The sequence below is a fragment of the Triticum aestivum genome, chromosome 6A (assembly GCF_018294505.1).
Source record: "Triticum aestivum cultivar Chinese Spring chromosome 6A, IWGSC CS RefSeq v2.1, whole genome shotgun sequence".
NCBI classification, from domain to species: Eukaryota; Viridiplantae; Streptophyta; class Magnoliopsida; order Poales; family Poaceae; genus Triticum; species Triticum aestivum.
Window position 1 is genome coordinate 122,889,268 of NC_057809.1, and position 23,207 is coordinate 122,912,474.

Consider the following 23,207-nt stretch of genomic DNA (forward strand, 5'->3'; position numbering starts at 1 on the left):
ATTATGAGGGAGGAATATATGCTTGTAGGAATTGCAATAATATCAAGTTTCCTCTCTATGTGCTTAAAGTTTTGATATGCATAGGAAGTGGGTTAGAATTAAATGTGCTAGTAATATTCTTCCTGATGCTCTCTTTAGGTTACAATTCTTATCTTTTATGTGAGCATCGTTGAAATCATCATACCTAGCTAGGGGAGTTAAACGATAGCGCTTGTTGGGAGGCAAACCAACTTTATTTTTGCTCCTTGCTTTTTTCTCCTGTTTAGCAATAAATAATTTATCTAGACTCTTTTACGATTGAGTTTTTTGTGTTTAATTAGTGTTTGTGCCAAGTAGAACCTTTGGGAAGACTTGGGGAAAGTCTTTGTGATCATGCTGTAAAAAACAGAAACTTTAGCGCTCACGAGAATTGCTGTAATTTTTTATTAAAGAGTGCTATTTAGTTAATTATTTTTGCATATGATTAAAAGATAAATTCCTCACGTCCAGCAATTTATTTTAGAATTTTTGGGTTCCAGAAGTTTGCGTTAGTTACAGATTACTACAGACTGTTCTGTTTTTGACTGATTCTGTTTTTCGTGTGTTGTTTGCTTATTTTAATGAATCTATGGCTAGTAAAAGAGTTTATAAACCATAGAGAAGTTTTAATACAGTAGGTTTAACACCAATATAAATAAATAATGAGTTCATTACATTTCCTTGAAGTTGTGTTTTGTTTTTCTTTTGCTAACGGAGCTTACGAGTTTTCTGTTAAGTTTTGTGTTGTGAAGTTTTCAAGTTTTGGGTAAAGATTTGATGGACCATGGAATAAGGAGTGGCAAGAGCCTAAGCTTGGGGATGCCCAAGGCACCCCAAGGCAATATTCAAGTACAACCAAGAGCCTAAGCTTAGGGATGCCCCGGAAGGCATCCCCTCTTTCGTCTTCGTTCATCGGTAACTTTACTTGGAGCTATATATTTTTATTCACCACATGATATGTGTTTTTCTTGGAGCGTCATTTTATTTTATTTTGTTTTGCTTGCTGTTTGAATAAAATACCAAGATCTGAAATTCTTTAATGTTAGAGAGTCTTCATATAGTTGCATAATTATTCGACTACTCATTGATCTTCACTTATATCTTTCGGAGTAGTTTGTTGTTGCTCTAGTGCTTCACTTACATCTTTTTAGAGCACGGTGGTGGTTTTATTTTGAAGAAATAGATGATCTTTCATGCTTCACTTATATTATTTTGAGAGTCCTAAACAACATGGTAGTTTGCTTTGGTTATGAAACTAGTCCTAATATGATGGGCATCCAAGAGGATATAATAAAAACTTTCATATGAAGTGCATTGAATACTAAGAGAAGTTTGATACTTGATAATTGTTTTGAGATATGGAGATGGTGATATTAGAGTCATTCTAGTTGAGTACTTGTGAATTTGAGAGATACTTGTGTTAAAGTTTGTGATTCCCGTAGCATGCACGTATGGTGAACCGTTATGTGATGAAGTCGGAGCATGATTTATTTATTGATTGTCTTCCTTGTGAGTGGCGGTCAGGGACAAGCAATGGTCTTTTCCTACCAATCTATCCCCCTAGGAGCATGCGCGTAGTACTTTGTTTTGATAACTAATAGATTTTTGCAATAAGTATGTGAGTTCTTTATGACTAATGTTGAGTCCATGGATTATACACACTCTCACCCTTCCACCATTGCTAGCCTCTCTAGTACCGCGCAACTTTCGCTGGTACCATAAACCCACCATATACCTTCCTCAAAACAGCCACCATACCTACCTATCATGGCATTTTCATAACCATTCCGAGATATATTGCCATGCAACTTTCCACCGTTCCATTTACTATGACACACTCCATCATTGTCATATTGCTTTGCATGATCATGTAGTTGACATTGTATTTGTGGCAAAGCCACCATTCATAATTCTTTCATACATGTCACTCATGCATCTTTGCACATCCCGGTACACCGCCGGAGGCATTCATATAGTCATACTTTGTTCTAGTATCGAGTTGTAATCATTGAGTTGTAAGTAAATAAAAGTGTGATGATCATCATTATTAGAGCATTGTCCCAGTGAGGAAAGGATGATGGAGACTATGATTCCCCCATAAGTCGGGATGAGACTCCGGATGAAAAATAAAAAAAGAGAAAAAAGAGGCCATAAAAAAGATAAAAGGCCCAAATAAAAAATAAATAAAATGAGAGAAAAAGAGAGAAGGGGCAATGCTACTATCCTTTTACCACACTTGTGCTTCAAAGTAGCACCATGATCTTCATGATAGAGAGTCCCCTATGTTGTCACTTTCATATACTAGTGGGGATCTTTCATTATAGAACTTGGATTGTATATTCCAATGATGGGCTTCCTCAAAATGCCCTAGGTCTTCGTGAGCAAGCGAGTTGGATGCACACCCACTAGTTTCTTTTGTCGAGCTTTCATACATTTATAGCTCTAGTGCATCCATTGCATGGCAATCCCTACTCACTCACATTGATATCTATTAATGGGCATCTCCATAGTCCGTTGATACGCCTAGTTGATGTGAGACTATCTTCTCCTTTTTGTCTTCCCCACAACCACCATTCTATTCCACCTATAGTGCTATATCCATGGCTCACGCTCATATATTGCGTGAAGATTGAAAAAGTTTGAGAACATCAAAAGTATGAAACAATTGCTTGGCTTGTCATCGGGGTTGTGCATGATTTGAATACGTTGTGTGGTGAAGATGGAGCATAGCCATACTATATGATTTTGTAGGGATAACTTTCTTTGGCCATGTTATTTTGAAGAGACATAATTGCTTTGTTAGTATGCTTGAAGTATTATTATTTTTATGTCAATATTTAACTTTTGTCTTGAATCTTATGGATCTGACTATTCTTGCCACAATAAAGAAGAATTACTTAGAAAAATATGTTAGGTAGCATTCCACATCAAAAATTCTCTTTTTATCATTTACCTACTCGAGGACGAGCAGGAATTAAGCTTGGGGATGCTGATACATCTCCAACGTATCTATAATTTTTGATTGTTTCATGCTATTATATTATCAACCTTGGATGTTTTATATGCATTTATATGCTATTTTATATGATTTTTGGGACTAACCTATTAACCCAGAGCCCAGTGCCAGTTTCTGTTTTTTCCTTGTTTTGGAGTATCGCGGAAAAGGAAAATCAAACGGAGTCCAATTGACCTGAAACTTCACGGAACTTATTTTTGGAACAGAAGCAATCCAGAAGACATGGGGTCTACATAAGGGAAGTAATGAGGAAGGCACGAGGCCGGGGGGGCACCCTCCACCCTCGTGGACCCCTTGTGGCTCCCCTGACATACTTCTTCCGCCTATATATATCCATATACCCTAAAACTATCGGAGAGCACAATAGATCGGGAGTTCTGCCACCAGAAGCCTCTGTAGCCACCGAAAGGCAATCTAGACCCGTTCCAGCACCCTGCCGGAGGGGGAATCCCTCTCCGGTGGCCATCTTCATCATCCCGGTGCTCTCCATGACGAGGAGGGAGTAGTTCTCCCTCGGGGCTGAGGGTATGTACTAGTAGCTATGTGTTTGATCTCTCTCTCTCGTGTTCTTGAGGTGGTACGATCTTGATGTATCGCAAGCCTTGCTATTATAGTTGGATCTTATGATGTTTTCTCCCCCCTCTACTCTCTTGTAATGGATTGAGTTTCCCCTTTGAAGTTATCTTATCGGATTGAGTCTTTAAAGATTTGAGAACACTTGATATATGTCTTGCCGTGCGTATCTGTGGTGACAATGGGATATCACGTGATTCACTTGATGTATGTTTTGGTGATCAACTTGCGGGTTCCGCCCATGAACCTACGCATAGGGGTTGGCACACGTTTTCGTCGTGATTCTCCGGTAGAAACTTTGGGGCACTATTTGAGGTTCTATGTGTTGGTTGAATAGATGAATGTGAGATTGTGTGATGCATATCGTATAATCATACCCACGGATACTTGAGGTGACATTGGAGTATCTAGGTGACATTAGGGTTTTGGTTGATTTGTGTCTTAAGGTGTTATTCTAGTATGAACTCTAGGGCTGTTTGTGACACCTATAGGAATAGCCCAACGGATTGATTGGAAAGAATAACTTTGAGGTGGTTTCGTACCCTACCATAATCTCTTCGTTTGTTCTCCGCTATTAGTGACTTTGGAGTGACTCTTTGTTGCATGTTGAGGGATAGTTATATAATCCAATTATGTTATTATTGTTGAGAGAACTTGCACTAGTGAAAGTATGAACCCTATGCCTTGTTTCCTAGCATTGCAATACCGTTTATGCTCATTTTTATCATTTGCTACCTTGCTGTTTTTATATTTTCAGATTACAAATATCCATATCTACTATCCATATACCACTTGTATCACCATCTCTTCGCGAACTAGTGCACCTATACAATTTACCATTGTATTGGGTGTGTTGGGGACACAAGAGACTCTTTGTTATTTGGTTGTAGGGTTGCTTGAGAGAGACCATCTTCATCCTACGCCTCCTACGGATTGATAAACCTTAGGTCATCCACTTGAGGGAAATTTGCTACTGTCCTACAAACCTCTGCACTTAGAGGCCCAACAACGTCTGCAAGAAGAAGGTTGTGTAGTAGACATCAGAGTTTGGGAAGTGAACATGGTTCTTGTGTTATGATTGTGCGTAAGTAGTTTCAGGATCACTTCTTGATCACTTCTAGCTTATGACCGTTGTGTTGCTTCTCTTCTCGCTCTTATTTGCGTATGTTAGCCACCATATATGCTAGTGCTTGCTGCAGCTCCACCTCACTACCCTTTCCTACCCATAAGCTTAAATAGTCTTGATCTTGTGGGTGTGAGATTGCTGAGTCCTCATGGCTCACAAATACTTCCAAACAGTTGCAGGTGCCGATGATACCAGTGCAGGTGATGCACCCAGCTCAAGTGGGAGCTCGATGAAGACCTTGGTCGATGTTTTATGTCTTTTCCGGTTGATCAGTAGTGGATCCCAGTTGGGACGATTGGGGATCTAGCACTTGGGGTTGTCTTCTTTTATTTTGGTTCTGTAGTCGGACCTTGATTGTACTCTGGATGATGTATGTTTAACTTGTATTTGTGTGAAGTGGCGATTGTAAGCCAACTCTGTATCCCTTTCTTATTCAGTACATGGGATTGTGTGAAGATTACCCCTCTTGCGACAAACCTACCATGCGGCTATGCCTCTAAGTCGTGCGCCGACACATGGGAGATATAGCCGCATTGTGGGTGTTACATGCCTATGTTTGAGTTGTACTGGTGCAACACTCTCTTTGGCCCCACATAATTTCCTATTGTCCTTAAGCCTATGAAGAGGTGTAGCTATGGTGTGAATACAACCAAGCCCCCTAATGATTTCTTGGCCCTAAGCCGATCAAGAGGTGTACCAACAGGTGAGTCTTCTTGTCCTTGGACCTCTTAAAAGGTCCAACCATATCGAGCCCCCAAGTTGCAAACAGCCAAGTTATTGGGATCATTCTTAATTCTTGGGCCGGAATATGAGCACGGCGTGCAAACTTTTGACAACCATCACACCTCTTTACCAAATCCTCAGCATCAGCATGAGCTGTCAACCAATAGAAGCCGTGACAAAAAGCCTTAGCCACCAAGGATTTTGAACCAGCATGGTGACCACAATCTCCCTCATGGATCTCATGCAAGATCTCACAACCTTCTTGAGGATAGACACAATGCTGAAATGCTCCTATGACGCTACAATGATGTAGCTCCCCATTGACAATGGTTATTGACTTGGATCGCCGGATTATCTGCTGGGCCAAGGTTTCATCGTCTGGCAACTCACCCCAGTTCATGTATGCCAAGTACGGGATCGTCCAATCCGGAATAACATGAAGAGCCACCACCAATTGAGCCTTCGGTCGGGCACAGCCAAATCCTCCTCCATAGGTATCTTCACTGACGGATTATGCAGTACATCGAGGAAGGTATTGGGTGGCACCGGTTTACGTTGAGAGCCTAAGCGACTTAAAGCGTCTGCTACTTCATTCTTCCGCCGGTCTATATGGTCCACTTGATAACCTTTGAAGTGACCAGCCACTGCATCCACCTCCCGTCTATATGCTTCCATAAGTGGATCCTTGGAATCCCAAGTGCCAGATACCTGCTGAGCCACCAGGTCCGAGTCACCAAAGTACTTAACCCGGCTTAAGTTCATTTCCTTAGCCATCCGAAGACCATGGAGCAAGGCCTCATACTCAGCTGCATTGTTAGTACAAGGGAACATTAAACGGAGAACATAACAAAACTTATCACCTCGTGGGGAAGTTAATATGACTCCAGCCCCTGAGCCCTCCAATTGCCTGGACCCATCAAAGTGAATAGTCCAATAAGTGTTGTCTGGCTTTTCCTCCACTGCTTGCAACTTTGTCCAATCATTGATGAAGTCCACAAGTGTTTGGGATTTGATTGTTATGTGAGGTGTATATTTTAGCCCGTGAGGTCCAAGATCAATAGCCCACTTAGCAATTCAGCCAGTTGCTTCTCTGTTTTGGATGATATCTCCCGGGGGGCTGAACTGATCACTGTGATAGGATGACCCTAAAAATAATGCTTGAGCTTCCGGCTTGCCATAAAAACTCCATACACCAGTTTCTGCCAATGTGGGTATCTCTGTTTGGACTCGATAAGCACCTCACTGATATGATAAACCGGTCGTTGAACCGGATACTCTTTCCCAACCTCCTTGCGCTGCACAACAATAGCCACACTAACAGCTCGGGCATTAGCAGCCACATATAGCAATAAGGGCTCCTTATCAACCGGAGCCGCAAGGAAAGGTGGCTCGGCTAACTGTCTTTTTAGATCTGTAAGTGCTTCATCAGCAGCATCACTCCAGACGAAGTGATCCATTTTCTTCAACATCTGGTACAAAGGGATAGCCTTCTCTCCAAGGCGGCTGATAAACCGGCTTAAGGCCGCAATCCGGCCCGCCAAACGTTGGACATCGTTAATGCATTCCGGTTTAGCCAGAGACGTGATAGCCGTGATCTTCTCCGGATTAGCTTCAATCCCCCTGTTAGACACCAGAAAACCCAAAAGCTTGCCTGCCGGTACACCAAGGAAACATTTGGCCGGATTAAGCATCATCTTATAAACCCGAAGGTTATCAAAAGTTTCCCTCAGGTCACCTATCAATGTTTCCTCCTTTCTATATTTCACCACAATATCATCCACATATGCATGTACGTTGCGCCCAATCTGTTTATGTAGACAATTCTGAACACAATGCTGATAAGTTGCCTGGGCACTCTTGGTCCTTAACTGCCATTTTGATCTGATGATAACCAGAATAAGTGTCCAGAAAACACAAACAGTCACAACCTATTGTAGCATCAATAATTTGATCGATTCGAGGGAGAGCAAAGGGGTCAGCTGGACAGGCTTTGTTTAAGTCTGTGTAATCCACACACATACGCCAAGTGTCGTTTTTCTTAAGTACCAGCACCGGATTAGCTAGCCACTCAGGGTGAAAGACCTCCACAATAAACCCTGCTGCCAAGAGCCGGGCTACCTCCTCACCAATAGCTTTACGCCTTTCTTCATTGAAGCGGCGAAGAAACTGCTTAACCGGTTTAAACTTAGGATCTATATTAAGGGTGTGCTCAGCGAGTTTTCTCGGTACACCTGGCATGTCAGAAGGCTTCCATGCAAAGATGTCCCGGTTCTCACGGATGAACTCGATGAGCGCGCCTTCTTATTTCGGATCCAAGTTAGCGCTGATGCTGAACTGCTTGGATGAATCGCCAGGGACAAAGTCAACCAGCTTTGTCACCTCAGCCGATTTAAACTTCAGTGCTGGATCATGCTCAGTAGTTGGCTTTTTCAGAGAAGTCATATCTGCCGGATCAACATTGTCTTTGTAAAATTTTAGCTCCTTCGTGGCACCAACCGACTCAGCATAAGCTGCATCACCTTCTTCACATTCCAAAGCAATCTTCCGGCTCCCATGCACCGTGATGGTCCCCTTATGACCCGGCATATTAAGCTGCAAATAAACATAACAAGGCCTTGCCATAAACTTAGCATAAGCCGGCCGACCAAACAGGGCATGATATGGACTCTTGATTTTCACCACTTCAAAAGTCAACACCTCTGATCTTGAATCATGATCGTCTCCAAAAGAAACTTCCAAAGCTATCTTGCCAACTGGGTATGCCGATTTACCAGGCACTACCCCATGAAACACAGTGTTCGACGGTTTAAGATTCTTATCTGTTAACCCCATGCGACGAAAGGTTTCATAGTAAAGGATATTGATACTGCTTCCTCCATCCATAAGCACCTTGGTAAATTTATACCCCCCAACCTGGGGTGCCACCACTAAAGCCAGATGACCCGGATTGTCAACCCAGGGTGGATGACCCTCTTGACTCCACATGATGGGTTGTTCAGACCAGCGCAGATAACGAGGTACCGCCGGTTCAACAGAGTTCACAGCTCTTTTATGAAGCTTCTGGTCGCGCTTACATAAGCTAGTGGTGAAGACATGATACTGCCCACTATTCAACTATTTTGGATTGCTCTGATAACCCGATTGTTGCTGATGTTGATTCCCCTAATGGTTGTAATTTCCCTGGTTGCCCTGGCTGTTCTGATTGCCATGTCCGGTTTGGTTGCCCTGGAACCCTGAACTGAAACTGCCACCACCATAACCCGGCCCATGAAAACCGCCTCCTGAACCGCCAGACGGTCCATTGTCATATTGAAAGAGATTTGAATTTTTGAACTCCCGCATGATGAAGCAATCCTTCCAAAGATGGGTAGCTTGCCTCTCCTTTGATCCGTGCTTTGGGCAAGGCTGGTTTAACAGGCACTCCAGATTGGGGCCTGACCCTCCACCCCGCCGGGGCGGCTTACCCTTATGCCGCTGACCGTTATCCTGGGCGTTGGTGTTAGCCACAAAGTCCAAGCTACTATCTGCCTTGCGTTTACCATTGTTCCCATGACCTGCCGGATTATGCTGCTGCCCCTTGACGTTGCCGCTCTTCTTTCCCTTCCTTGTCTTGTCATCATCAGACTCGGGGTCCTTGGTACTATCAGAGTCGACATATTTTACCAGAGCCACCATAAGTGTTCCCATGTCATTACAATGACATTTGAGCCGTCCCAATTTCAGCTTCAAAGGCGCAAACTGGCAATTGCCTTCCAATGTTAAAACGGCTGTGTCAGCATTGATGAGGTCTAATGAATGCAAAATCTCCGAAACCCGGCACACCCAATGGGTTGTTGATTCTCCTTCCTCCTGGACACGGGCAGCTAAATCCACGATGAACATGGGTTGTTTGCATGTATCTTTGAAGTTCTGGATGAACCGGGCCCTTAGTTCGGCCCATGATCCAATAGAGTTGGCTGGCAGGTTTTTCAACCACGTGCGAGTTGTTCCCTCCAACATCATGGTAAAGTATTTGGCACACGCCGCTTCATCCACATCCAGCATCTCCATTGCCATCTCATAACTCTCCACCCATGACTCAGGAGATAAATCGGCGGTATAATTGGGCACCTTGCGCGGGCCTTTAAAATCCTTGGGCAACCGTACATTGCGCAGTGCTGGGACAAGACATGGCACTCCCAAAGAACTGGAGGTAACCCCTGGTTCCACCGATGTTGTTGGATGAACCGGAGTGAACTGACGAACCGGTGTAAGTTGACGAACCGGAGCTTCGTGTTGTGCTGCTAACTCGGCTTCCCGACGTGCCCTAGCACGATCCACTACATCCTAGGCATTGCCACCGCCACCCGTTGGGTTATTGCCATGGGGCGGATTATGATTCCTAGCACAGCTTGATACGGCCGGTTCATCGATATGCCTGCTGTAGCTCCGGCTTGGGCGGGAAGTAGAATGAATCCTTTCGCGGCTATATGAAACAGGCCTGCTCTTGAGTCAAAGCCGTCTGAAGTAGCTCCCTAGCCCGCCGTGTCTTAATCGCTACTGGGGACTCGCCATCAATCGGGAGAGCTGCCAATCGTGAAGCGGCGGCGACGATGTTATCCAGCGGGTTAGAGTAATGACCCGGAGGTGTTGAGACGTGTCGTGACGGAATATTGTTCTCACGACGTGGAGGTGGTGGATCCATCGTACGGGGCTGAACCGGTGCCCCGGTCCCAGGTGCCTCTGCCCGGTTTACCATAGGTTGGTTGCTGGTGCCCGCTCCTGGCATGTTAAAAAGATTCCTTGCCTCCAAGACCGATGGAAGGCGCGACCGGTATCTTCTCCTCATGATGTCGTCTGACGCACTCTGATCCAGCATAAGCCGGTAAGCCTGAGCCTCCAATCCGGCCTGCTCTGTAGCCATCCTGGTGTTTTCTGCTGCTAGGTCCACTTTAGCTTGAGTTATCTGATCCTTCACCTTTGCAATCTCTACGTTGTGCTGATCCCGGTTTGCCGCGTCCACCTCTGCTGCCAGCAATGTTGCTAAAGCGTCGAACAGATCGGATAAAACCTGAGCCGGAGGCGGCACAGAGCCCCCTGCTCCCGCTAGCGTTGTTGTTGCCGAAACGGAGATTATTATCGCGGCGGTGGAAGAGTGATGTGCTGGTTGTGTACCGGCCATGAAGACCGTGACACGGCTTGGCAGATCGAGGGGGTCCGGAATACTGTTGCCATCGGAACCTCCACTAATCCGGCCATCCTGCAGCTGGTACAGCGACTCTGTCTCTCCGGTTGAAGACTCGTCATTAGAGCAGACAACGGTTTCGCCACCAGATGCCGATCTATCCTCATATTCTGCTCCATGGATGACACCTACGAAGACATGCTTTACGGCGGGCTGAACCTGGGCAGAGCTTGCACGCTGAGCCGTCTCGATGATGTCGGTGCAGATGTCCGGCAGGGCCCGGTTTGCCGATCTTGCCGATGAAGACGTGAATTCCACCAAAGGGGACCCGGTACCTGTACTCAATTGAGCCGGCCTCGGGACTCCATCCTGCATCGTCGATGTAGAGCTTGCCGCGACGAATTTTAGTCATCCGGCCCATAGCGTATCCCTTGAGTCCTGAGGCCGGATCATCAATGTGTCCAACTCGGTCTCTATTCCTCCTATCTTACAATACAAGTTACATGATAATGTCGGTTTATGTCTACAAGCCCTAACCCGCCTTTGGGCCTTGGGCCTTCATAAAGCGCCACCATCCTTTGTCTTCCTGGGCTTCTAATCATCATAGAGTTAACCCGGCCACTCCTTGCCGGTTTATGTCCAGTAGTAATATCCCCAACAGCAGGGAACCCCAACTTCGTCGCGATGCAGCGTGCCATCTATGATGTCGTCCGCGCTCAAGCCGTCGCTTGCCAGGAAGCGGCTGCCGCACAGGCGCAGCTGCAGGCGATCACGGAGGAGAACAACGTCAGCTGCGCCTCCTATGCACCGTCGACGAACCATCAGGCGGCCCGATGGGACGCCGACAGCGCCGACACCATCATTTCCATCGTGGACCTCACGTCCACTGGCGCCGGACAAGTCACGGACTCCTCTAAGGATGAGTAGGGCACGGGAGGCGGCAGGGCCTTGTGTCCCATGTGCGTCGGTCCGTCTCCCATGTTCTACTCTTCTTGCCGAAGACCGCACCTTCACTTCATGGGTCTTATCGCCAGTGCTCATGGAGACAGCAGATGGAGGACGAAACGGGCTTCGCCGTCGTGCGCCGCGGCCGTAGGATAGGTTTAGGGTCGGGTTGATTTTTTTTTAAATGTTTGAAGTGTAATAAAATTCACCGTGTTTGCATCAAATCCGTTATGTTTATATAAAATCCGGTCGTGTTTGCATGAATTTCATCCGGTTAATTCAAATGCGGTTTGAAATGTCTATGGCTACGGTTGGATGACGATCTCCCACATGCGTGTCCGCGACTGGTCCCCCTGTCCGTGAACGGATGTGGTAGAAAATTTGCGGATTGTTGTTGGAGATGCCCTTACTAGTCAAAGATCTCTAGGTTTGAGCTGCCATAAGAAAAGAGCTACTGCATCAAAACATCAAACTAACTTCTGATTTACCATCAAAACACTTTATCATGTTGTGTTATGTTCAGGCGAGGCAGCACGTTTGGATGACATTTTGGGAACCGGATCCTCTACAATGCGAAGGAAAGTCATGGTGCTACAGTGTTTGTCTAGTGTAAAATGAAGAAGAAAAGTTAGGGACTGTTAGTAGGTAGTTAGTAGGTTGTTTACTGTTGGTATTTGCTGTAGATATAAATAATTTAAAATTAATTTTATTTCACCATCAATTTGTTTGTATGTAATTACTATAAATGTACACGGTAGATCATCAATTCACAAATTAATTTAAATCGTTTTAACCATAATCATATGGATAGAAAGAAGAAAAATTATGGTATTATAGCTTCTCTAACTTTACTTCTCAATGTTCATGGCTAAGGTGTCATTCGACGACGAGAATAAGAAGATGGATCTCTTAGAGCATCCCGAGAGAGAACCAAGGACGGCGCTAGCTTGCCCATCTTCCAGGTCGTCCTGTTTGGAGGTTGGCTCGACGGGTTCTTCTTTGTCTTCGACATCATCCGGAGTGTTGTCGCCTCCTGTGCCGGTATTGCTGTCTTTTCCATGGCGTGATTTAGAGCGGTGCCGCTGGCGTCGGTGCTTTGGCTGTGTCTCAGGAGGTTTATCCTTGACTGGATCTTCTTTATCATCGCCGCTACCTTTTTTTGGGTGTGTCCACCATGTACATGTCATACGAAGAGGTGGTCGTCCAGAGTCCGGTAAACGGCGGGTTTTCGGCCTGCTCCTCTCCGGCATCGTCATCCATACAGTCGCTGTCTTTGGAGTCATAGTCGAGCATGTCAGTTAGGTCCTCGACAGTGGCTATGAGGTGGGTGGGACGTAAAATTCCTTGCTCTCAGCCCCTAGTCCGGGCTGGGCGTAGTTCGGACATTGCTCCTCTGTAATGACGAGGGATCGCATCAAGTCCAGAGCCTCGCTTAAAGGCGAGGTTTGACCAGGGAGAACGAAACCCGTGGAGTACAGTAGGAGGGAAACTCCTTGGCCAGGCTCACATGATGCTGACTCCAAGAGTTCGGGGCCAGTGTCCGGAGAAGAGTCCGGCTTCCCTGATGGTTGCCAGCAACACTACTTCCTCCGATTCTCCCGTGCTGGGCTTAGTGGCCGCAGATAGTCCGGCGGGCTCAGTAATCCCGTCTTTGGACCTGGTGATGCACTCTAGATCTAAGGCCAGAGCGGAGGTAGGGGTCGTGAACCCTTGGAAGATCAAGTCTCCTCGGATATCAGACATAGTCCAGATTTCCAAAACTAATCTGGTGACCTGGGGTGTAGCTGTCGATCTGCTCTAGATGGCCAAGCGAGTTGGCCCGCAGTGCGAAACCGCCGAACACAAAGATCTGACCGGGGAGGAAAACCTCCCCCAGGGCAGCATTGTTGTAGATGATTGATGGAGCCATCGAACCTTCTGGTGACGACGCAGCGGAACTCTCAATGAAAGCATCAATGTCGGTGTCAAAATTGGTAGATCTCGGGTAGGGGGTCCCGAACTGTGCGTCTAGGGTCGATGGTAACAGGAGACGGGGAACACGATGTTTACCCAAGTTCGGGCCCTCTTGATGGAGGTAATACCCTACTTCCTGCTTGATTGATCTTGATGAATATGAGAATTACAAGAGTTGATCTACCACGAGATCGTAATGGCTAAACCCTAGATGTCTAGCATGTATGATTATGATTGCCTCTACGGACTAAACCCTCCGGTTTATATAGACACCAGAGGGGCCTAGGGTTGTACAGGGTCGGTTTACAAAGGAAGGAATCTACATACCCGAACGCCAAGCTTGTCATCCACGCAAAGGAGAGTCTCATCCGGACACGGGAAGAACTCTTTTGTCTTGTATCTTCATAGCCCATTAGTCCGGCCCATGTTACATAGTCCAGACGTCCGAGGACCCCTTAATCCAGGACTCCCTCAAACACTAGCAGCTACACATCCTACTCCCTTGCACTGCATCCGCCATGACTACAGGCGGCGAAGCTCTGTGGGAAAGCCTTTCCACCGAGATGAAGTATGCAGTGGCTGCCCTTGCCGCTGCCTGGCAGAGCCCGTGCCAGGCGGATCAATGCCGGCTTGCTGGACAGCTCCCCCGAGGTCTCCGACGACGAGGACAACCCCACGATGGAGATGGGCTCCGACGACACCGCCCCGGCTCCCGCGCCTCCTGTGCACGCCGGCTTCACCATGGAGCAGGCGCACGCGTACTACAACGTCGACGCCTTTGTCGGCGTTCCAACAGGCGTAGGAGGAACAACGTCACAACATGTTCCTCCTGGAGCAGCACCAACTAGCGGAGGGCCAGATCTACGACAAGCACACGAGTGAGGAGGCCGTGGAGGCCATGGCCGCGGGGAACCCCAACTTCATCGTGATGCAGCGTGCCATCTACGATGCCGTCCGCGCTCAAGCCGTCGCTCGCCAGGAAGAGGCTGTCGCAGAGGCGCAGCTGCAGGCGATCACGGAGGAGAACAACATCAGTTGTGCCTCCTATGCACCATCGAGGAACCATCAGGCGGCCTGATGGGACGCCGACATCACCGACGCCATCATTTCCATGTGTGCCGGTCCGTCTCCCGTGTTCTACTCTTCTTGCCGGAGACCGCACCTTCACTTCATGAGTCTTATCGCCAGTGCTCATGGAGATGGCGGATGGAGGACGACACGGGCTTCGCCGTCATGCGCCGCGGCCGTAGGATAGGTTTAGGGTCGGGTTGATTTTTTTTCTAAATGTTCAAAATGTAATAAAATTCATCGTGTTTGCATCAAATCCGTCATGTTTATATGAAATCCGGTCGTATTTGCATGAATTTCATCCAGTTAATTCAAATGCGGTTTGAAATGTCTGCGACTACGGTTGGATGACAATCTCCCACATGCGTGTCCGCGACTGGTCCCCCTGTCCGTGGACGGATGCGGTAGAAAATTTGCGGGTTGTTGTTGAAGATGCCCTTACTAGTCAAAGATCTCTAGGTTTGAGCTGCCATAAGAAAAGAGCTACTGCATCAAAACATCAAACTAACTCCTGATTTACCATCAAAGCACTTTTATCATGTTGTGTTATGTTCAGGCGAGGCAGCACGTTTGGACGACATTTTGGAACCGGATCCTCTACATTGTGTAGGAAAGTCACGGTGCTACAGTGCTTGTCTAGTGTAAAATGAAGAAAAAAAATTAGAGACTATTAGTAGGTTTTTTACTGTTGATATTTGCTATAGATATAAATAATTTAAAATTAATTTTATTTCACTATCAATTTGTTTGTATGTAATTACTATAAATGTACACGGTAGATCATCAATTCACAAATTAATTTAAATCGTTTTAACCATAATCATATGGATAGAAAGAAGAAAAATTAGGATATTATAGCTTCTCTAACTTTACTTCTCAATGTTCATGGCTAAGGTGTCATTCGACGACGAGAATAAGAAGATGAATCTCTTAGAGCATCCCGAGAGAGAACCAAGGACGGCGCACGGTACAAGTGACGGCCCATCATCATCCTGCGCTGCAGGTGGTGCGGTGGGGGCACGGCCCGACACGCCTGGCCGACTGATGAACGCGCGCGGACGCAACGACCTGCCCTCCTCGCTGCACGGCCGGGGCGCTCCTTTTCCATCCGTATGAACCGCAGCTCGCCTCGCTTGTGGTTCCTCTCCTGCTCCTGATGATGCGGTGGTTGGCGCCGAACTAGAATGGAGGGTGGCAGTGAGAATCTCTCCTGAAATGGCTGGCAGTGCCGTATAGGTATAAGCAAGGTTTAGGGCTCCTTTGATTCACAGGGTTTGAAAAGCGTAGGAATAGGAAACATACAGGAACAGGATGTACTGTCAACTGAAATCCTACGTCAGGTAGCAAAACAGAGGATTTTTTTCATGAAGTCCAACCTCATGTTTGTTTTCCTGTGAAAATGAACTAAGAAGTTCCTATAGGATTGGTTCCTGAGGAATGCAATCCAGTGAATCAAACAGCACGTAAAGGAAAAATTCTAGAAGGTGTCAATCCTATAAAATACCTATGCAAATCTTATGAATTAAAGGAGGCCTTAAATTTTTGAAAAAAGACAAGCAAGGTTTAGATGGGAGGCCATGGCATTTCGGTGCCTGGAATCAAGCAGCAAATGTGAGGAAGCTGAGCGTTTCCGGCTTGGACGGTGACTGTATTAACACGGCTGCACCGCTAGAGGGCCACCCCCGTGACGGGGGGCTCAGGCCAGGGAGGCTCCCAGCTCGGCCAGGTGGGCCGGGCTCCTGGGGCAGCCCTATCGACCTCTCGTGGGGTTGTTTCCAGTCACGAGGACCGGAATACAGCCCTGGTAACTCCTGCTAGTCTTAGCCAGGAGGGCCTGAGGCTGGCGGCATCCGCGGGCACACAGCGGGGTGTCTTACTGCTCGGCCAGGAGGGCCGGGCCCCACTGGCACCCCCGCACGCTAGCCCTGGGGCTGCTACTGTTCAGGAGGATCGGGTACCAGTTCCGGGCGTCCAGACTAGCTCTCGCCAAGAGGGCCAGGAGCAGGCGATGATGGAGACTACCGGTTCGGTTGTCTTTCCTGGCCAGGAGGGTCAGGGAGTGCAACTTTTCCCAGCAGGCCAAGGGGGTCAGGGAGTCCTGTTCAGGGGTGAGGCAAGCCAAGTCACTAATGATGCTCATCCTGACCAACTCTTATTTAAACCAGGTGTGCTTGAGGCCCTGTCAGGAGCGGTGGCTGCTAGGCTTACTACTGCTGATGCAAATTCTGAGGCTCTGTTTAATTTTAGTGCTAAGAAGAAGCCTAAGCAGGTTAGGCCAAAGAGTATGGGAAAAAAAGAAAAGAAGGAAGGAGGAAGTGGGAGGTCTGAGGACGCGCGTAGGATAATATTGGGGAAAAAAGAAGGAACCCATTTGAAGTCCCACCAACAGGCAGTGACGTAGAGTTCTCTTTTGAAAAAACCACGGACAGTTATGAGCGTGTGTTGTATGGTGGTATGTACGCTTCCTCCAAGAGAGTGTGCATGGGTAGGGTAGAAACAGTAACGGATGGAGATGGGGTCACTACACATGTAACAAAGGAGACAGAGGGGAAAGAAGAGGAATATGTGCAGCAAAGGAGAGAATCGGTTGGAGATGATGGCGCATCGGCGGCCTCCGAGGAGGAGGTCCGCCGGGCCAAATGAAAATCATAGGGTGGAACTGTCGTGGTATGCTCTCCCCCACGGTAGTTCGCGAGCTCTTGGATCTACAAGGGCGGACCAAGGCAGATTTAATTTTTCTTTCTGAGTCTCATTTGAATAAATGTAAAGCTGATGAGCTTCGTCGTGTTTTAGATTTTGATCCGATGTTTGTAGTGGAGAGTGATGGTCGGGCCGGTGGCCTTGTTATGTTTTACCACAAAATGAACAAAGTTGTTTTAAACTATGTGGCGGCTAATTTTATAGATGTTCTTTTTATGAATGACAATGTTGTACATTGGCGTTTTACTGGCTTTTATGGTCATCCGAATTGGAGGGATCGTAATTTATCTTGGGATGATATCCGTAACTTGCACAATAAAGGTGATCACCCTTGGGTGGTTTTGGGCGATTTTAATGAAATTCTTCTTTCTTTGGAAAAAGAGGGAGGCAATGCGAGACCTAATACAATGATGAGAGACTTTCGTAATTGTTTGGGAGAATGCGGGTTGGAAGATATGGGGTGTATTGGGGACCCCTTCACCTGGAGGAGGGGTGACATTAGGGAGAGGCTTGACCGCACGGTTTGTAATGTGAAATGGGCAAACAAGTTCCCTAGATCTGCAGTTATAAATGAAGAACATGTACATTCTGATCATCGCCCTCTCATTCTGGATACAGAATATTTTGATGGTAATGTTTTTAACCAATCAAGGAGCCAAATGAAACAATTTGAAGCCCGATGGCTCAAAGAAGAAACAGCTGTAGAAATTGTACGTACAGCATGGGAAAAAGTAAAGATACGAGGTATTGGACCATCTCTCGCTGAGCGTACACGAGCGGTGAATGCAGATTTGCATATTTGGGACCGTGATATTCTGAGAGGACCGAAAAAAAGAATTAAAAAATTAAAAAAAGAATTAGAAAAGTTGTGGAGGGGTCCTATAAACGCGGAATCCCAAGCACGCCAAAAAGAGATTCTTGTCATTACTGAAAACCTATTAGAGCAAGAGGAGATCTACTAGTTACAAAGGGGTTGTGCAAACTGGCTCTTACATGGTGATCGCAACACTTCCTTTTTCCATAATGCGGCGACGACTAGAAAAAAAAGAAATCAGATTAAAAAATTGCTGGATGACAATGGTGTTTGGCTGCAAGATACGGAGATGAAAAACCATATTACGGGGTACTTCGCTAATCTCTTTACTTCACAAGTTGCTCAACCGAATCCGGAGGTTTTATCCCTCGTCAGAAGAAAAGTGACAGATGAAATGAATATTGCTCTCCTTGCCCCTTATACGGCTGAGGAGGTTCGAAAGGCGCTTTTTGATATAGGAGACTTAAAAGCGCCGGGTCCGGATGGACTACATGCCATTTTTTATAAAATATTTTGGTTTATGTTGGGGGATGATCTGACTGAAGAGGTGCTCCAGGCGGTGAATACTGGCACTATACCTAATAGGTGGAATGATACAACAATTGTAATGATCCCAAAGATTGGTTCCCCAGAAAAAGGTAACTCAGTTTAGACCAATCAGTTTGTGCAACGTGGTGTATAAGGTTATTTCAAAAATGATTGCGGCTCGTCTGAAGTTAATCCTTCCAGATGTTATCAGTACAACTCAGAGTGCATTTGTACCAGGAAGAATGATCACAGATAATATTTTAGTGGCCTACGAATGTTTTCACACAATAAAGAAAAAAAGGAGTGGTAAAGAGGGTATATGTGCCATCAAACTGGATATGCATAAAGCGTATGACCGAGTAGAGTGGTCCTTTTTGAAGGAAATAATGCTAAAATTGGGTTTCAAAGAGAAGTGGGTAGATTTAGTTATGCAATGTGTATCTTCTGTGGAGTACAGGGTTCGTTTTAATAATGAAGAGACTGAGAGCTTTAAACCTACTAGAAGTCTGAGGCAGGGAGACCCCCTCTCCCCATACTTATTCTTGTTATGTACAGATGGGCTGACCGCTCTACTAGCTAATGCAGAGGAGAATGGTAATATTTCTGGAGTTAAGGTCTGCAGAGATGCCCCATCAATTTCAAACCTTTTATTTGCCGACGATTCTTTGATCCTTATGAAAGCAAATGCTATGAATGCGGAGGCATTAAAATCAGTATTGGACTCTTATTGCGCTACCTCAGGGCAATTGGTGAGTGTTGAAAAATCTAGTATTTTTTTAGTCCCAATACAAAAGTAGAAGATAGAGCGCAGATCTGCACAACACTGAATATTATGACCGAAGCCCTCAATGATAAATATTTGGGTTTACCTGCAAATGTGGGCATGGACAAAAGTGATTGCTTCCTTTTCCTAATTGATCGCATTATTACAAAAATTAGTGGATGGAAGGAGAAGCTGTTATCCGCGGGAGGAAAGGAAATTCTACTTAAAGCTGTTGTACAAGCTATCCCAGCTTATGCTATGTCCGTCTTTAAAATTTCTAAAAAAATTTGTAAAGGAATCATTGACGCGATGTCGCAATTTTGGTGGGGTGATGAGGACAATCAGAAAAGGATGCATTGGATGATGTGGTGGAAAATGTGTGTCCCAAAAAAAACAAGGAGGAATGGGGTTCCGAGATTTACATTGTTTCAATTTGGCGTTACTAGCCAAGCAAGCATGGCGTTTGCTTGATAATCCGGAATCGTTATGTGCCACAATCATGAGAGCTAAATATTTCCCGGATGGCGATTTAATGAATGCAAGTCTAAAGAAGGGTTCCTCTTTCACCTGGCAAAGCATTATGGCAGGGGTTAATTCTCTAAGGAACGGCTATATCTGGCGAGTTGGAAACGGACAAAAAATTGATATTTAGGAAGATGCATGGATCCCGAATTGTGCAAATAGGAAAATAATTACTCCTAGAAGGGGGCAACTTTTGTCAAAGGTTTCTGATCTTATTGATCCAATTACGAGTTATTGGGATGAAGACTTGGTGAGACAAACGTTGTGGCCAATTGACGCTCAAAGGGTACTTGCAATCCCCCTTCCGATACATGAAATGACGGATTTCATTGCTTGGAGTTTCACAAAAAATGGTTTGTTCACTGTTCGATCGGCTTATTGAGAGGAATGGAACAAACAGCATGGAAGAAAATTACAATATATGTATGGTATGGGTAGATCCAATGCTAATCCTGTTTGGAGCAAGATCTGGAAGCTATCTTGTCCGGCAAAGGTAAAAATCTTCATCTGGCGTACATTGCATGGAACACTCCCATGTCGTGTTACGCTCGCCAATAGACATGTGAAGGTCCCTCCCATCTGCCCAACATGTTCAAAAGGGCTAGAAGACACAAAACACGTCTTGTTTCTGTGTCAGAAGGCGAAAATGGTCTGGGATAATTTGGGTTTGTATGAGGTGATCAATAGAGCCTGTGTTGTTGACCGGGCAGGAGAGGCAGTTCTTGAATTTTTATTACTTATGCCCGAGGAAGAAATATATGTTTTGGGACTCCAGAATGCACGTGAATTGATCGTTATAACAGCTTGGTATTTATGGTGGGATAGACGTAAACTGGTTCATGAAGGAAAGTCTCAAGATGCATATCAATCTACGATGGGGGCCCGTGCTATAGCGGCAAATTATGTTAAAGCAAACTCCCCTAAGGCGATCAGTAAGAAAGGGGGATGGCTTAGACCTCCTATGGGTTTTGTGAAGCTAAACATTGATGCTTCCTTTGACCATGATCTGCTTAGAGGCACGGTGGGGGCAGTCCTGAGAGATGACAAAGGAAAGTTCATTGTTGGCGGAAGTTGGCGACTTCACTGGTGTGCGGATGTTCTAACGGCAGAAGCATTGGCACTGAGGTTTGGCCTTACCCTAGCACAGAAGGCGGGGTGCAACCGCCTTATTGTTAACTCTGATAATACGGAAGTGATTGACACGATGAAGAATGGAGGACAATCGGCGGGAGCGGCAATGGCAGTTTTCGATGATTGCTATTTTATGGCTTGCGATTTTACTATTACTAGATTTGAACATTGTAATAGGGAAGCAAATAAAGTTGCTCATGAAATTGCTAGGCGAAATATTCAGCGACTAAGGATTGGTTTGAAGAGCCCATGGTTGATATTGTATCTCTTCTTATTGATGATGTAACTGTTATTTCTAATCAATAAAGCTTAATGTTTTCAAAAAAAAGACCAGACATATCTCGTCGCATGGCTGATTTGTGTAGGCAACGAGGACCTGTGCCGTGGGTGGCTGGGTCATCCAGTCATCCTAGCTAGAAAGCTCATTTCAAAAAATATCACATGGAGCCAGCACTTTATTAGGAAAACGGAAACCCGTTTTATGGGGCAGATGATCCAAAATGTACGCAGGCAAAAGTGTAGAAGTGTAGTCGTGCACGTATTCTGCAGCAACGGCAATGAAAGAAGGATAACGCCTTAGCCATGGAGTGCCAAATTTGTACAGAGGGATTTTACCGCTGCACGATGTGGCCAAAGGGCTGGGGTGGTGGTGGTGGTCGCTTTCGGTGCGCAGGGTGATTCGCTTTCATGTGAGTATGTGACCGGCCACGCATGGGGTAGTACCAACAACGACAGCAGGTTCTACTCCTGGCTATGAAAACTGGCGAGTTTGCGTCGCGGCTAGCTTATGAGAGAAAGCGATGCCAGCGGAACTGACCACTCAGTTGGGTTTTCGTGCCATGGTCACATGCGGTCTTGCAAGAGCGATCTCGGACTTGATGAGAGCTCGCTGCTGGTTGATACGGGCAACGGCTAGATTCTGAACGTGCTGGAAGGGGGGATGTGAGGGATGCTCGTTTTTGGCGGCTCTGGTCATTTGCGATCGGGTATAGTTCATGGGAAGGACGTCCCTCCTCCTGAAGCCACAGTCGATTTTCCTGCAGAGCTATATGATGTCGCTAAATCTTGCAAGGATGTTTAGCATTAACGTAATTATCAAAGGAAAAATGCCTATGATGGACAATGGTCTTGTTCCAAAAAAAAAAGAGAATTGCTTCTGTTTTGCCATGGCCTCTGTTGCCGGCAAATCGAGTAGCTCTCTGAGTGGACGGTGCCTTCTTGGCTGCTCACGGTACCACGACACGCGGGCATGATCCTTATGAGGCACCATGAAAGTGTCATATTTTCTGCGTACCTAACCTTATTTAACTGCAATGATGTTTCGGATTCATTCTTTGATGTAGGGCACGGCGTTGACGATACAAGATAGTTAAGGCCCAATCATTGTCCAGGCTGACTCCTCAGAGGCGTTGGCCACACTCCCGGGAGGGCTTGGCATATTTAACATATGGTCATATAGTTGTCGTGTTACTATTGAGAGGTAGAAGCTCCTCAATACATGGTGGTCCTTCATGTAGCTTGATTTCATCTGAAGAAAATGGGTGGTTCGCATAACCCCGTGAACTATTTTAAGCTTACTCAACCCCATAATCGAGTATTTAACCAAAAACTATCACAATTCACGGAAACGTGATAGAAAACTACCACTTTACGATTTTGTCCCGAAAACTATCACTTTTTTATTAATCCGTGACAAAAAACTACCAAGTGTGAAAACTGCTCGCTTTGCCTGGGTTAAACGCGAATCTGACAGCCCGACCCCACACATAAACGGGCTAAATATGCAATCGGGTCCCTAGTTTTTCTTCAAAAAAGCAATCGGGTCCTCCGCCTCCTTCTCCTCCTCGTCGCCGGCCTCCTCCTTCCGCAGCCGCTTGCCCAGCCAGACGTTGGCGGCGTGCAGGCCGACGGAGCCGGCGACGAGCTCGGCGCGCTCGCCGACCACGATGCTCCCGGAGACGTTGAACACGAGCCGGCAGCCGGGGACACCGCAGGCGATGCTCACCCCGGCGCACACCTCCACGCTGCCGGTCCCGTGCGCGCAGACGTCCCCGGAAAGGGAGGTGCTGCTGGAGGCGATGACGCAGACCGCGTCGAAGGACCCCGCGCCGCCCAGCTCCTGCAGGTCCGCGCGCTCGCCGCGCCGTCCCGGCACGGCAGCTC